This window comes from Oncorhynchus clarkii, chromosome 27 (genome assembly GCF_045791955.1).
Source record: "Oncorhynchus clarkii lewisi isolate Uvic-CL-2024 chromosome 27, UVic_Ocla_1.0, whole genome shotgun sequence".
In the NCBI taxonomy this organism is placed as follows: domain Eukaryota; kingdom Metazoa; phylum Chordata; class Actinopteri; order Salmoniformes; family Salmonidae; genus Oncorhynchus; species Oncorhynchus clarkii.
In genome coordinates this window covers 2441750-2455680 of record NC_092173.1, presented here as the reverse complement: position 1 = coordinate 2455680, position 13931 = coordinate 2441750, and the positions used below count along the sequence as shown (strand labels likewise).

The 13931-nt window shown below is 41.0% G+C and overlaps 1 pseudogene; it reads right to left on the bottom strand.

Annotated features, from left to right (window-relative positions):
* LOC139386433 (guanylate cyclase soluble subunit beta-2-like) lies at positions 1-3901 on the bottom strand (annotated as a pseudogene).
* Positions 3902-13931: the final 10030 nt, after the last annotated feature.

Genomic DNA, 13931 nt, shown 5'->3' with positions numbered 1-13931 from the left:
TCAGAGGACCACACAGAAACTGGTCTGGATGTGTTTGTTCCTCTGAGTGGAAGGAGGAGCCTCAGCCTCTATGGGAGTGAGACTCTGGTACAAGGTTGCACTGGTCAGCTGGTAGTCTGGGTTGAGGAGACCTCCCTCTGACTTGTTGTCACTGTGGAGACCGCCGTAGCTCTCTGAGTCCTGAGGTTTCCTATGAAACACACAAACCTCCCAAGAGTCACCACTGCGGGCTGAGTGGGAGGCAATGGAGGTAACGGATAGGAGGAATGTAAACGAAATGGAGGAGCAGTCTTTTACCTATGACTTAAAGATCATCTTAGAATAATATGAAGAATATAAGAGATTAAGAATATAAGATTTAATTCAAATGTAAACATTCAAGAATATCATGAAATAAAAATAAAGAAAGAATGATATATTGAAAAGAAACAAGAAGAGGAGGCACCTGTGAGACTCAGCTCTGGGTTGTGGCTGGGGCTCAGTGAGCTGGATTGAGGGCGGTCAGGCCGTCTCTATACTCCATGGGCACTGCGGGATTCCTGTCTTCATTCTGCACCCTCTGGATGGCTGTGGGATTAGACTACAACAAAGAGGTCTAGTATTTTTTTTAATATTTAATATTTTTTTATTTAACCTTTATTTAACCAGGCAAGTCAGTTAAGAACAAATTCTTATTTTCAATGACGAACAGTGGGTTAACTGCCAGGGGCAGAACGACAGATTTGTACCTTGTCAGCTTGGGGGTTTGAACTTGCAACCTTCCGGTTACTAGTCCAACACTCTAACCACTAGGCTACCCTACCGCCCCAAGTGAGGCATTACGAATCTACCACAGTGGTGATTATGGCTAAATGTGCCATAAAAATACCAGGGAACAGAAAACCTGTTGAGATAATGCATTTGAGGCTGAGCTACCCAAAGAATTAGACAAATAAGGTACAACAAGGTGAGACGCACATCTAAGACATTTCCTCAGGTGTACTATACAGTGGGGCAAAAAAGTATTTAGTCAGCTCCCAATTGTGCAAGTTCTCCCACGTAAAAAGATGAGACAGGCCTGTCATTTTCATCATAGGTACACTTCAACTATGACAGACAAAATGAGAAAAAAAATGCAGAAAATCACATTGTAGGATTTTTAATGAATTTGTTTACAAATTATGGTGGAAAATAAGTATTTGGTCAATAACAAAAGTTTATCTCAATACTTTGTTATCTCCCCTCCTCTCCTCAACTTGCCTCTCTGCACCTTTCCACTCCTCTCTTCTACTCTCCCCACACCTCCTCTCCCTGTGTCATTCACCTGCTCTCTTCCCCTCCTTCAACTGGTTGGCCATGTGTTTGGGCAGCATGGCGTACAGCAGGTTCTCCGTCTTGGTCCTCTCCTCCTCCAGCTGGGACAGGTGTCGGAGCTCCTTCTTCCTCTCCAGCTGGTTGGAGATCTCGATCTCGGCCAGCCGCTGCTGGTTGAGCAGGATGAGGTCCCGCGTGACGTCATGAGGGGCAATGTCAGAGATGTGCATGTTCTGCTCCTATAGCTCGTGGAGGCTCCGCAGCAAAGGGGAGGCCTGGTACAGTATGGCCTGCAGAGACTCCATCGACAACATCTGACCTGGGAACAGGAGAGTAAGAGGTGGAAATAAGGAGAGAGTGAATGGGGGAAAATTAAATGGAGGGGAGGGGGAATGTGTGTGTTTCTGTCAAAAGGTTATGGTGGGATAGGTAGCATAAGTGGCATGACACAATAATAAATAACCATTCGTTTATTTCTTCCTTCACTTCCTTATTCCTTACTTACTTCCTGACTTCCTTCCTTTATTCATCCACAAAGGTACTGGTCCAGGAGAATGCTCATGTTTTGCAGCCCGGGGACGATCTTCTGGATGTTCACCCCCGCCTGCCTCACCATCAGCTGCAGGGATTGAACCAGAGAGCAGAGATTCAGGCTGTCTCCCAAACGGCAACCTATTCCCTATATAGTGCACTACTTCTAATGAGGGCCAATAGGGCTCTGGTCAAAGTAATGCACTTCAGCAGCCTAACTCCATGTTTTAGGATTAGAATTCACCATATCTACATTATTTAAAAGCTGTTCGAAGAGCTTTGGGACAGTTAGGAGGTCAAGGTGGTGTGAAAGGCATGTTTATTCAGCACTTCTAATTGAGATTCTCCATTGAGAATGCTGTTTAGTCCATGAATAGGCCTAATCTGTGTCCGGGAAACCCTCCCAGTGCTTATCTGGCATTACTAAACCACACTATAAAAAGTGGGACACCACTGTTGTTCTTCTGAAGTGCTTTTTCTGATTGTTATGAAACAAAATTACGCTTTGGTTCGTTCAACCTATTCTATTCAATTTGTATGAAATCAAATAAAGAATTGGACATATCAATGTGAATTTTTTAATTGAATGGAAGCTTCTAAATTGCTTCCAACACCACATGTGCATATGCAAAGAATATCGGTGGGTGCAATATAGAGGCGGCAGTCTATCAGTAGAGTTGGAGCCATGGCCTACTGGGGGCATGGCTTTCAGTTTGTTATTTTTGGCCACCCGTGAGAGTGAATACCATTCCAGGTAATGTGTTCTGTTTTTTTAATGATTATATGGTCAATGCCAGCACTGAATCTTAAAGATAAGTTTTAAATGTTATATTCATCATCTCCAGCACCACCCCAACATCAACATATGTGAAAATGGCACATTTCTATGTTTTGTAGTAAAAAAGATTAAGGAAGGTAATTAGTAGGCAATGCCTACTCATGATTGGCTAAAATCACACGATGCACATCAATGATGTCATTAGAAACACTTATCTTTTTTTACTACAAAACACAGAAACGTGCCATTCTCACATATGTTGGGGAGGTGCTGGAGATGATAAAGATGAAGCAGAAAATGTTTGACATTTCCCTTTAAATGATATCTCTGTAAGTGCTGTGATTCTAAAGAGCCTGGAAAAGTTTTAATTGATGAGATGGTAACCATTTGGTTACAAAATTGGTAACCAGTTCATGTACAATTCTTATATAAAGAAAGTGTTTGAAAACATTATTTAATGTTATGGAACCAACTTAATATCTTGATTAACAGGAAACTGATTTACAGTAATTGCTTGTAACCCAATTGAAGAAATTTGGATCGGTAACTCCAAAGTGAAAATTTTACTTGGTACAGTATGAAAAAATGGGTTGTAGTAGCCTAGTTTGTAGTTTGTATTTATGTTATTTATTAGGTTTAACCAAAGGAGTAAAGTAAGTTAAGTGTTGAAAGAAATAAGTTGCAACTTGAATAAGGGTTTGTTAATAATACAATATAACAGTTGGCATTGAGTGATATTTGGTTTCAACAACAACAACAACAACAACAAAACATTTAATTGAGAAAACCTAAAAATAAAGGTTAAATAAAAAATGTAATAACAAATGTACAGTTTATGCATTTTTTTAAAGCTGAATCAAAGTTTAAGAAAAAAATTAAACATTTAAACGGTGTAGGTACTCAATACCAAGAGAGAATCTGGGAGATAATATTTTTCGATCTCCTCATCGAACACTATATGGAAGGGAAAGGCATTGCAAAATGTCTTCAGGTCGATGCAAAGGTTCTCCTGGTAGACTGGCTCAAATCCTCTCAAGAGTTTGCCTGTACGTGAAGTTAACACATATTAGTGATACCAAGACAAGAAAGATGGAATTGCCGGGCTTTATCGATATCTGAGGCGGACTGAGCAAATCCATTAGAAAATGAATGAATAGAGATTTTTGGGCTTTACACTTCCCAAGCTGGACCAACAGTCTTCCAGTGGTTCCTACACACTCCCTCAGATTGGTGTTTCCTCTGCAATGATTGCTGTATGTCCTGATGGATAATGCGAGGGACACATTGGAGGAAATTCATGTTATGGCAAAATTGCACAAGAAGGTTCACTTTCAAACCATGTGGAAAACTGGTTGTGTTGTGTTGGGTTATTGAGATAGTTTTGGGACAATTCTTTGGAGATCATCAGAGACGCATCTGCTTGTTTCTATAGCATATGCAGAGGCGCAACTTTCACTGGGGACAGGGGGACAAGTCCCCCCCACATTCTGAAAATGCATTTTTGTCCCCCCCAGTTTTATCATTGGAATGAGATACAAAACAAGGCAACAGTGTGCGCTAGGTCCATGCGGACGCCTCTGAACGGTCGAGTAGGCTGTTTGGAGTGTTTATCGCAAAGTATTCAGACCCCTTGACTTTTTCCACATTTTGTTATGTTACAAAATGCAGAGCAGTTGCCATACCAAGCAGTGATACAACCGGTCAAGATGCTCTCGGTGGTGCAGCTGTAGAACTTTGAGGATCTGGTGACCCATGCCAAATATTTTCAGTCTCCTGAGGGGGAATAGGCATTGTCGTGCCCTCTTCACAACTGTCTTGGTGTGTTTGGACCATGATAGTATCATGTTTCAGCAGAAGACCCAGATGCAGACAGTGTCGAAGTAACAAATGTTTATTACTAGAAGGCAAAACGACAGGTCAAGGGCAGGCAGAGGTCAGTAATCCAGATCAGAGTCCATAAGGTACAGAACGGCAGGCAGTCTCGGGGTCAGGGTAGGCAGAGGTCAATAATCCAGGGTGATGTGACAAGGTACGGAATGGCAGGCAGTGTCAGAGCAGGCAGAATGGTCAAAACCGGAAAAACTAGAAAACAGGAACTAGAAAAAGACAGAAGCAAGGGGGAAAACGCTGATAGACTTGCCGAACAAAACGAACTGGCAACAGACAAACGGAGAACACTGGTTTAAATACACTGGGGATAATGGGGAAGATGGGTGACACCTGTAGGGGGGTGGAGACAAGCACAAAGACAGGTGAAACAGATCAGGGTGTGACAGATAGTTTGTTGGTGATGTGGACACCAAGGAACTTGAAGCTCTCGACCCGCTCCACTACAGCCCCGTCGATGTGAATGGGGGCGTGTTTGTCCCTCCTTTTCCTGTAGTCCACAATCAGCTCCTTTGTCTTGCTCACATTGAGGGAGAGGTTATCGGCCTGGCACCACACTGCCAGGTCTCTGACCTCCTTCCTATAGGCTTATCGTCGCCAGTGATCAGGCTTACCACTGTTGTGTCATCAGCAAACTTAATGATAGTGTTGGAGTCATGCTTGGCCAGGCAGTCGTGGGTGAACAGGGAGTACAGGAGGGGACTAAGCACGCACCCCTGAGGGGCCCCCATGTTGAGGATCAGCATGGCAGATGTGTTGTTGCCTACCCTTATGAACTAATTTCAGCAGATTACACATCCTTTTGATGACCATTAAACAGCAAGCAGTGAATGAATCCATCAATTAGCTAGCCTGTAGTTCCACGCTGAGAGATGGACCAAACTCAACGCAAGCCATTAACGCCACTTTCTGGAATTACGCAACATATTATTGCAATTATTAAATTATCAAGAGACTTCCATATAGTCTAATATGATGTTAATGAGTCCAGTGTTGATTAATGACATTGTTTCCTGAGCTTCACCATGTCTCTTCGCCAAACTTGTCAACAACCAGCGACTTCAGCCTACTGAATCATCATTGTAGCCTAATGAGTAAGCCTACTACTGGAAACACATTGAATTATTATTGTCCATCAATTCAGTCCAGTAGCCGATATAACCCTCAAACTCAATTCTGAACCTCGACGCCAGCTCCACTGCATTTCTTTATTGTTCCCCTATAATCAGGGACTAATTTAGACCTGGGACACCAGGGGTGTGCCATTAATTGTCAGGTATAACAGAAAACCAGCCGGCTCCGGACCACATAGGGTAAGATTTGAGTCCTCATGCTATAAACATATGCCTGCCTATACTGTAACATATCAGTTTAGACTATCTATCACTATGAGTTCATTTATGGGTCGACACACACAACTTACCATCTCTTTTGGTTTGGATTCTGCCGACACTGTGTCTGCAAACCTTTATTCCCAATTTATCCTTGCAAAAATACGACCCCAAGTAGAAACACATCGTTGGAGAGCTCGGGACCACATACTCTAACGCACAACATTATCTCTGTCGACAGCCTGCATGAATATATTTCATTCAAGTGATATGCCTAGGTCTATATCCTGTACAAAAGCTTCAGCTCCTTATTCCATCACTTCTGCCTCTGTGCATTTTAATAGTGACTGAAATGAGCCGTTCACCCAGAGGAGTGTCAAAGGCCCTGTTCAGGCGATAGAGGCGCTGAAATGATCTCAACTCCATACAAACAGGGGCATCTAGGTGCAGAAGGTCCCAGTCACATTAGGCTATCAATGTGACGTTCAACAAATGGCTTAAATTAAATATTTGAAATAAAACGACGCATTTATTTATTTGACAGACAATGTACATGTACAATGAACATTATTAATTCACATTTCTGTAAATGTGCTGGACTTAGCCAGTTGGCTAGTTTTAAATCTATAGTCCCTAGGCTGATAGATAAAAACATTTAGCATCACAAACTTCACACACACAAAAAAGCAAGAATAATTATAAATAATAAAATAAAATAAACACAAACAATCAAATACACTGATCAAAAATATAAACACAACATGGAACATTTTCAAAGATTTTACAGAGTTAGTTCATATAAAGGAAATCAGTCAATTGAAATAAATTCATTAAGCCCTAATCTATGGATTTCACATGACCAGGAATACAGATATGCATCTATTATTCACAGATATCTTTTAAAAAAGGTAGTGGAGTGGATCAGAAAAACATTCAGTATCTGGTGGCACCACCATTTGCCTCATGCAGCACACATCTCCTTTCCGTGGAGATGATCAGGCTGTTGATTGTGGCCTGTGGAATGTTGTCCCACTCCTCTTCAATTTGGGCTGTGCAAAGTTGCTGGATATTGGAGGGAACTGGATCACGCTGTCGTACTCATCAATCCAGAGCATCCCAAACATGTTCAATGGGTGACATGTCTGATGAGTATGCAGGCCATGGAAGAACTGGGACATTTTCAGTTATCAGGAATTGTGTACAGATCCTTGTGACATGGGGCCGTGCATTATCATGCTGAAACATGAGGTGATGGCGGCAGATGAATGGCACAACAATGGGCCTCAGGATCTCATCACGGTATCTCTGTATATTCACATTGCCATCGATAAAATGAAATTGTGTTAATTGTCTGCAGCTTATACCTGCCATACCATAACCCCACCACCACCATGGAGCACTCTGTTCACAACGTTGACATCAGCAAACCACTCGCCCATATGACGCTGTCTGCCATCTACAGTTGAAACCGGGATGAATCTGTAAAGAGCACATTTCTCCAGCATGCCAGTGGCCATCGAAGGTGAGCATTTGCCCAATGAATTTGGTTACAACGCTGAACTGCAGTGAGGTCAAGACCCTGGTGAGAATGATGAGCATGCAGATGAGCTTCCCTGAGACGGTTTCTGACAGTTTGTGCAGAAATTCTTTGTTTGTGTAAACCCACAGTTTCATCAGCTGTCAGGGTAGCTGGTCTCAGATGAATCCACTGGTGTAGAAGCTGGATTTGGAGGTCCTGGGCTGGCATGGTTACATGTGTTTGGATGTACTGCTAAATTCTCTAAAGCGACATTGGAGACAGCTTATGGAAGAGAAATTAACATTCAATTATCTGGCAACAGCTCTGGTTAACATTCCTGCAGTCAGCATGCCAATTGTACACTCCCTCAAAACTTGAAACATCTGCGACATTGTGTTGTGTGACAAAACTGCACATTTTAGAGTGGCCTTTTATTATCCCCAGCACAAGGTGCACCTGTGTAATGACCATGCTGTTTAATCAGCTTCTTGATATGCCACACACATGTCGATGTCTGATTCACTTAAGTTGTGGTCATAAAATCATGTTGGTGGACAGAGGGCCCCGGTGTCGTGGTTGATTGAGATTTCAATATCATGCTCAATATCAATTGGCTATTATTAGATTAATCTACCTGAAACCACCTCATTACCTCCCTTTCCACCACTGCCACCACACACACACACACACAGAACAACAATATAATAATATTCCTAAAGGCCCAGTGCAGTCAAAATGTGATTTCCTGTGTTTTATACTGTATATATTTCCACACTATGAGGTTGGAATACGTCTGTGAAATTGTGAAATTATGATAATGCCCTTTTAGTGTAAGAGCTATTTGAAAAGATCACCTGAAATTTCAGCCTGTTTTGGTGGGATGCAATTTTGGCCTGTCTGGTGACGTCACCAGGTGGTAAATTCGTTAATAGACCAATAAGAAGGAGATTTCCAAACCTCTCTGCCAATAACAGCTAGTTTTCAGTAAAGCATTTATAATGGATTAGTAAATAGTTTATTCATCATTACTAATCATTATTCCATTCATAAGATGTTTAATATAGGTCCTTATAAACCATTTACTAATCATTAGTTTAGTCTTTTTGCGTGGTCTCATCTAAAGTGTGGGCTATTTATGCATTATAAATATTTTAAAAATGTTGAGTGACCAGTGTATTTTTTTTTACAAAAAGATGGGCATGCCATTGGTAGACATTCCATCATTAGGCCTACCTGATGCAGTGGAGGCTGCTGAGGGGAGGACGGCTCATAATAAGTTCTGGAATGGAGCTAATGGAATGGCATCAAACACATAAACCATGTCTTTCATGTACAGTGCCTTGCGAAAGTATTCGGCCCCCTTGAACTTTGCGACCTTTTGCCACATTTCAGGCTTCAAACATAAAGATATAAAACTGTATTTTTTTGTGAAGAATCAACAACAAGTGGGACACAATCATGAAGTGGAACGACATTTATTGGATATTTCAAACTTTTTTAACAAATCAAAAACTGACAAATTGGGCGTGCAAAATTATTCAGCCCCCTTAAGTTAATACTTTGTAGCGCCACCTTTTGCTGCGATTGCAGCTGTAAGTCGCTTGGGGTATGTCTCTATCAGTTTTGCACATCGAGAGAATGACATTTTTTCCCATTCCTCCTTGCAAAACATCTCGAGCTCAGTGAGGTTGGATGGAGAGCATTTGTGAACAGCAGTTTTCAGTTCTTTCCACAGATTCTCGATTGGATTCAGATCTGGACTTTGACTTGGCCATTCTAACACCTGGATATGTTTATTTTTGAACCATTCCATTGTAGATTTTGCTTTATGTTTTGGATCATTGTCTTGTTGGAAGACAAATCTCCGTCACAGTCTCAGGTCTTTTGCAGACTCCATCAGGTTTTCTTCCAGAATGGTCCTGTATTTGGCTCCATCCATCTTCCCATCAATTTTAACCATCTTCCCTGTCCCTGCTGAAGAAAAGCAGGCCCAAACCATGATGCTGCCACAACCATGTTTGACAGTGGGGATGGTGTGTTCAGCTTTGTTGCTTTTACGCCAAACATAACGTTTTGCATTGTTGCCAAAAAGTTCAATTTTGGTTTCATCTGACCAGAGCACCTTCTTCCACATATTTGGTGTGTCTCCCAGGTGGCTTGTGGCAAACTTTAAACAACACTTTTTATGGATATCTTTAAGAAATGTCTTTCTTCTTGCCACTCTTCCATAAAGCCCAGATTTGTGAAATATACGACTGATTGTTGTCCTATGGACAGAGTCTCCCACCTCAGCTGTAGATCTCTGCAGTTCATCCAGAGTGATCATGGGCCTCTTGGCTGCATCTCTGATCAGTCTTCTCCTTGTATGAGCTGAAAGTTTAGAGGGACGGCCAGGTCTTGGTAGATTTGCAGTGGTCTGATACTCCTTCCATTTCAATATTATCGCTTGCACAGTGCTCCTTGGGATGTTTAAAGCTTGGGAAATCTTTTTGTATCCAAATCCGGCTTTAAACTTCTTCACAACAGTATCTCGGACCTGCCTGGTGTGTTCCTTGTTCTTCATGATGCTCTCTGCACTTTTAACGGACCTCTGAGACTATCACAGTGCAGGTGCATTTATATGGAGACTTGATTACACACAGGTGGATTGTATTTATCATCATTAGTCATTTAGGTCAACATTGGATCATTCAGAGATCCTCACTGAACTTCTGGAGAGAGTTTGCTGCACTGAAAGTAAAGGGGCTGAATAATTTTGCACGCCCAATTTTTCAGTTTTTGATTTGTTAAAAAAGTTTGAAATATCCAATAAATGTCGTTCCACTTCATGATTGTGTCCCACTTGTTGTTGATTCTTCACAAAAAAATACAGTTTTATATCTTTATGTTTGAAGCCTGAAATGTGGCAAAAGGTCGCAAAGTTCAAGGGGGCCGAATACTTTCGCAAGGCACTGTATTTGATACCATTCCACTGATACCGGTCCAGAAATGACCACGAGTCCGTTCTCCCCATTTAAGGTACCACCAACCTTCTGTGACCTGATGGTCCTTAAGGTCTCAAAATAGCTTAGAACAACTGTTGCAAGGACTCAACGAAGAGTTGTACTGTGAATATTGTCAACCTCACAAACGAATCATAAAACAAGGAGATGTAGCCTACATACAACACCTGGCCAGTTAGTAACTTTCTGCCAACACCTGGATTTTTATATAAATGTTACATGTAGGATTTAAAGGTAGAAATGTTACATGTATAACCTTTAAATGCTTCCAATGCTTCAGGCTTTTAACCACCGACTATTTTCACACATGGCTTTATTTGGTGACACCTTTACTGGGCCTTTAGCTAGTAACTCTTTAAATACAATGGGATAGTTCAGTGAAATAATGTATTGAGATATTTGATTACTGCGCGTTGTCCTGAATGTTTGTGTTTACTAGGGTGAAGATTTCGCAAACAGGACTCCCAATTTCTAACATTTAAAGAATGATATATGGCCTCTAGTGGCCAAAAGACCGTATTGGCATGGGCAGCGCCATTGAGGTCTTTCAGCATTTTAATGCAGTCAACTGGTTGGGACTTCCAACTACATTGGCTGATCCCTGCTGGTGACCCCGTTGGAGTCATGTCCAACCGGGTCATCAGGAGGGATCAGCCAATCATGAAGAAGCAAATTAACTACTGCTTCAATGGCACTGCCCATGCTGACACAGACGCTATAATGGAAAAGACACAAAGATGAGCCCTCTATCTATCTCTATGGTATGGACCCTTAATTTAATCATACAGCTGACCAACTTAGGAGAGATTGTTGTTCTGAGTTAACCGTGATTAGATTGCGCTAAAAGAGTGACTGCAATACAGACTTTTGGTAGAAAAGCCATTGCCAAGAAACGCTTATGTTTGCATTTTCAGACTAAAAATGTTATTTTACTCAGCACGGAGTATCTAAAGTTACACGTTACATTATTACAAAGGTGTGACTGTTTTGGAGTAAAATGTTCAATATATTGTCTTAAACATCCTTTGTTTTGTGTGCTTATTGTTTAACCATTGATATGTTCTAAGGACCATTTTGAGACCTTAAGGAGAATCAGGCACTGCTGGAATGTCTAATAATGGCATGTCCAACTTTTTGTGAGAAATTACACTGGTCACTCAAAACATTTCTAAAGTACTTCTAAAGGGGACCTCCCGAGTGGCACAGTGGTCTAAGGCACTGCATCGCAGTGCTAGCTGGGCCACTAGAGATTCTGAGTTCGAGTTAGGGGAGGGTTTGGCTGGCAGGGATGTCCTTGTCCCATCGCACACTAGTGACTCTGGTGTCGGGCCAGGAGCAGTGCACGATGACATGGTCGCAAGGTGCACAATGTTTCCTCCGAAACAGTGGTGCGGCTGGCTTCCGGGTTAAGTGGGCATTGTGTCAAGAAGCAGTGCGGCTTGGTTGGGTTGTGTTTTGGAGGACGCACGGCTCTCGACCTTCGCCTCTCCCAAGTCTGTACGGGTGTTGCAGCGATGAGACAAGACTGTAACTACCATGAAATTGGGGAGAAAAAGGGGGTAAAAGTAATACAATTAAATATTTTTAAGTAAAGTATTAAGTATAAATAGCCCACACTTCAGATGAGACCACTTAACTAATGATTAGTAAATGGTTTATAAGTATCTATATATATTATATATATATATATATATATATATATATATATATATATATATTAAACAAATCATTATTAAATACTTTAAAAGTTGTTTATAAATGTGTGAATAACTATGTAACTAACATTTACAAAATGTGGGAGTAATGATTAATAAATGATGAAGAAACTATTTACTAATCTATTATAAATGCTTTATAATGTGGATTTATTATTAAAGTGCTACCCTTAATTGTTACCCTTAATTGTTACCCCGAAATGAATGAACAAGACATGCCACACGAGGTCTCTTCACAGTCCCAAGTCCTGAACAGACTATGGGAGGCACACAGTACTACATAGAGCCATGACTACATGAAACTCTATTCCACATCAAGTAACTGACGCAAGCAGGAAAATTAGATTTAAAAAACAGATTCAAAAAACACCTTATGGAACAGCGGTGACTGTGAAGCAACACATACATTGGCACAGACACGTGCATACACACACACGATAACATATGCACTATACATACACATGGATTTAGTACTGTAGATATGTGGTAGTGGTGGAGTAGGGGTAGGAGGGCACACCGTGTGTTGTGAAATCTGTGAATGTATTGTAATGTTTTTAAAATTGTATAAACTGCCTTAATTTTGCTGGACCCCAGGAAGAGTAGCTGCTGCTTTGGCAGTGTCACGTTCTGACCTTTATTTCCTTTGTTTTTGTATTTATTTAATATGGTCAGGGCGTGAGTTGGGGTGGGCAGTCTATGTTTGTTTTTCTATGATTTGGGGATTTGTATGATTCGGCCTAGTATGGTTCTCAATCAGAGGCAGGTGTCATTAGTTGTCTCTGATTGAGAATCATACTTAGGTAGCCTGGGTTTCACTGTTTGTTGGTGGGTGATTGTCTATGTTAGTTGCTTGTGTCAGCACAGGTCTCATTTATAGCTTCACGGTTGTTATTTGTTTATTGTTTTTGTATAGTTTGTATTCAGTGTTCAGTGCTTTCTTTTATTAAATATTCATCATGAACACATACCACGCCGCATTTTGGTCCTCCGATCCTTCTCGCCTCTCCTCTTCAGATGAAGAGGAGGACGACCGTGACAGGCAGGAACTAATGGGGATCCATAATCAATACAAATACAAAAATACAAATTGATATTGAGTTAAAAATGGCTGCATAGGACCTTTAAATCTCTTAAAACCATGCAGTATGATGGCCATGTTAAATTATAGAAGGGGAATTACTTCACAAATCATTTGTTAAAGTTGTTTCACTTGTCAATGTGCATTACATTTGTATTGAATGCAGGTCAAACAAAGTATATATTGTTTTCTAGAGCACACAAAAATTATTCTAATGATTTAAGCATAATGGTGCCCACATTGCTTACAAATATCTGGGCATTTAAAAAGCATATTGGCGAGTTAACTAAGAAGTTGAGAATAAAAATGCTATTTTTCTATAGAAATACAGTGCCTTCAGAAAGTATTCACACCCTCTAGCTTTTTCCACAATTAGTTGTGTTAAAGGGATTCAAATTTATTGTATTGTCATTTTTGGTCAACTATCTACATAAAATACCTTGTAATGTCAAAGTGGAAGAAAAAAATCGAACATTTATACAAATAGACTGGACGCTCTGGTCGAGGAGTAGGGTTGTTCCGAGCGTTCTGACCACACAATGGCAGTCAAGCACCCAAGCTAACTGGCTAGTTTGCTAGCTACTTCCAGACACAACTGAAAGAACACCTCACTCTGACCATTTTACTCGCCCTGGCAGAGCTGGTTAGGCTGTTTTCATGTTATCCAGAGCGTTGGTGACTGTAACTGTGCTGCTGACAACAATTTAAATACGCATTTTTGCAGACGTTTACCGACACCGGCCATATTCAACAGGTGTTGAGCGTTCGTAAACGCGTCAGTTATTCTGCGCACTAGC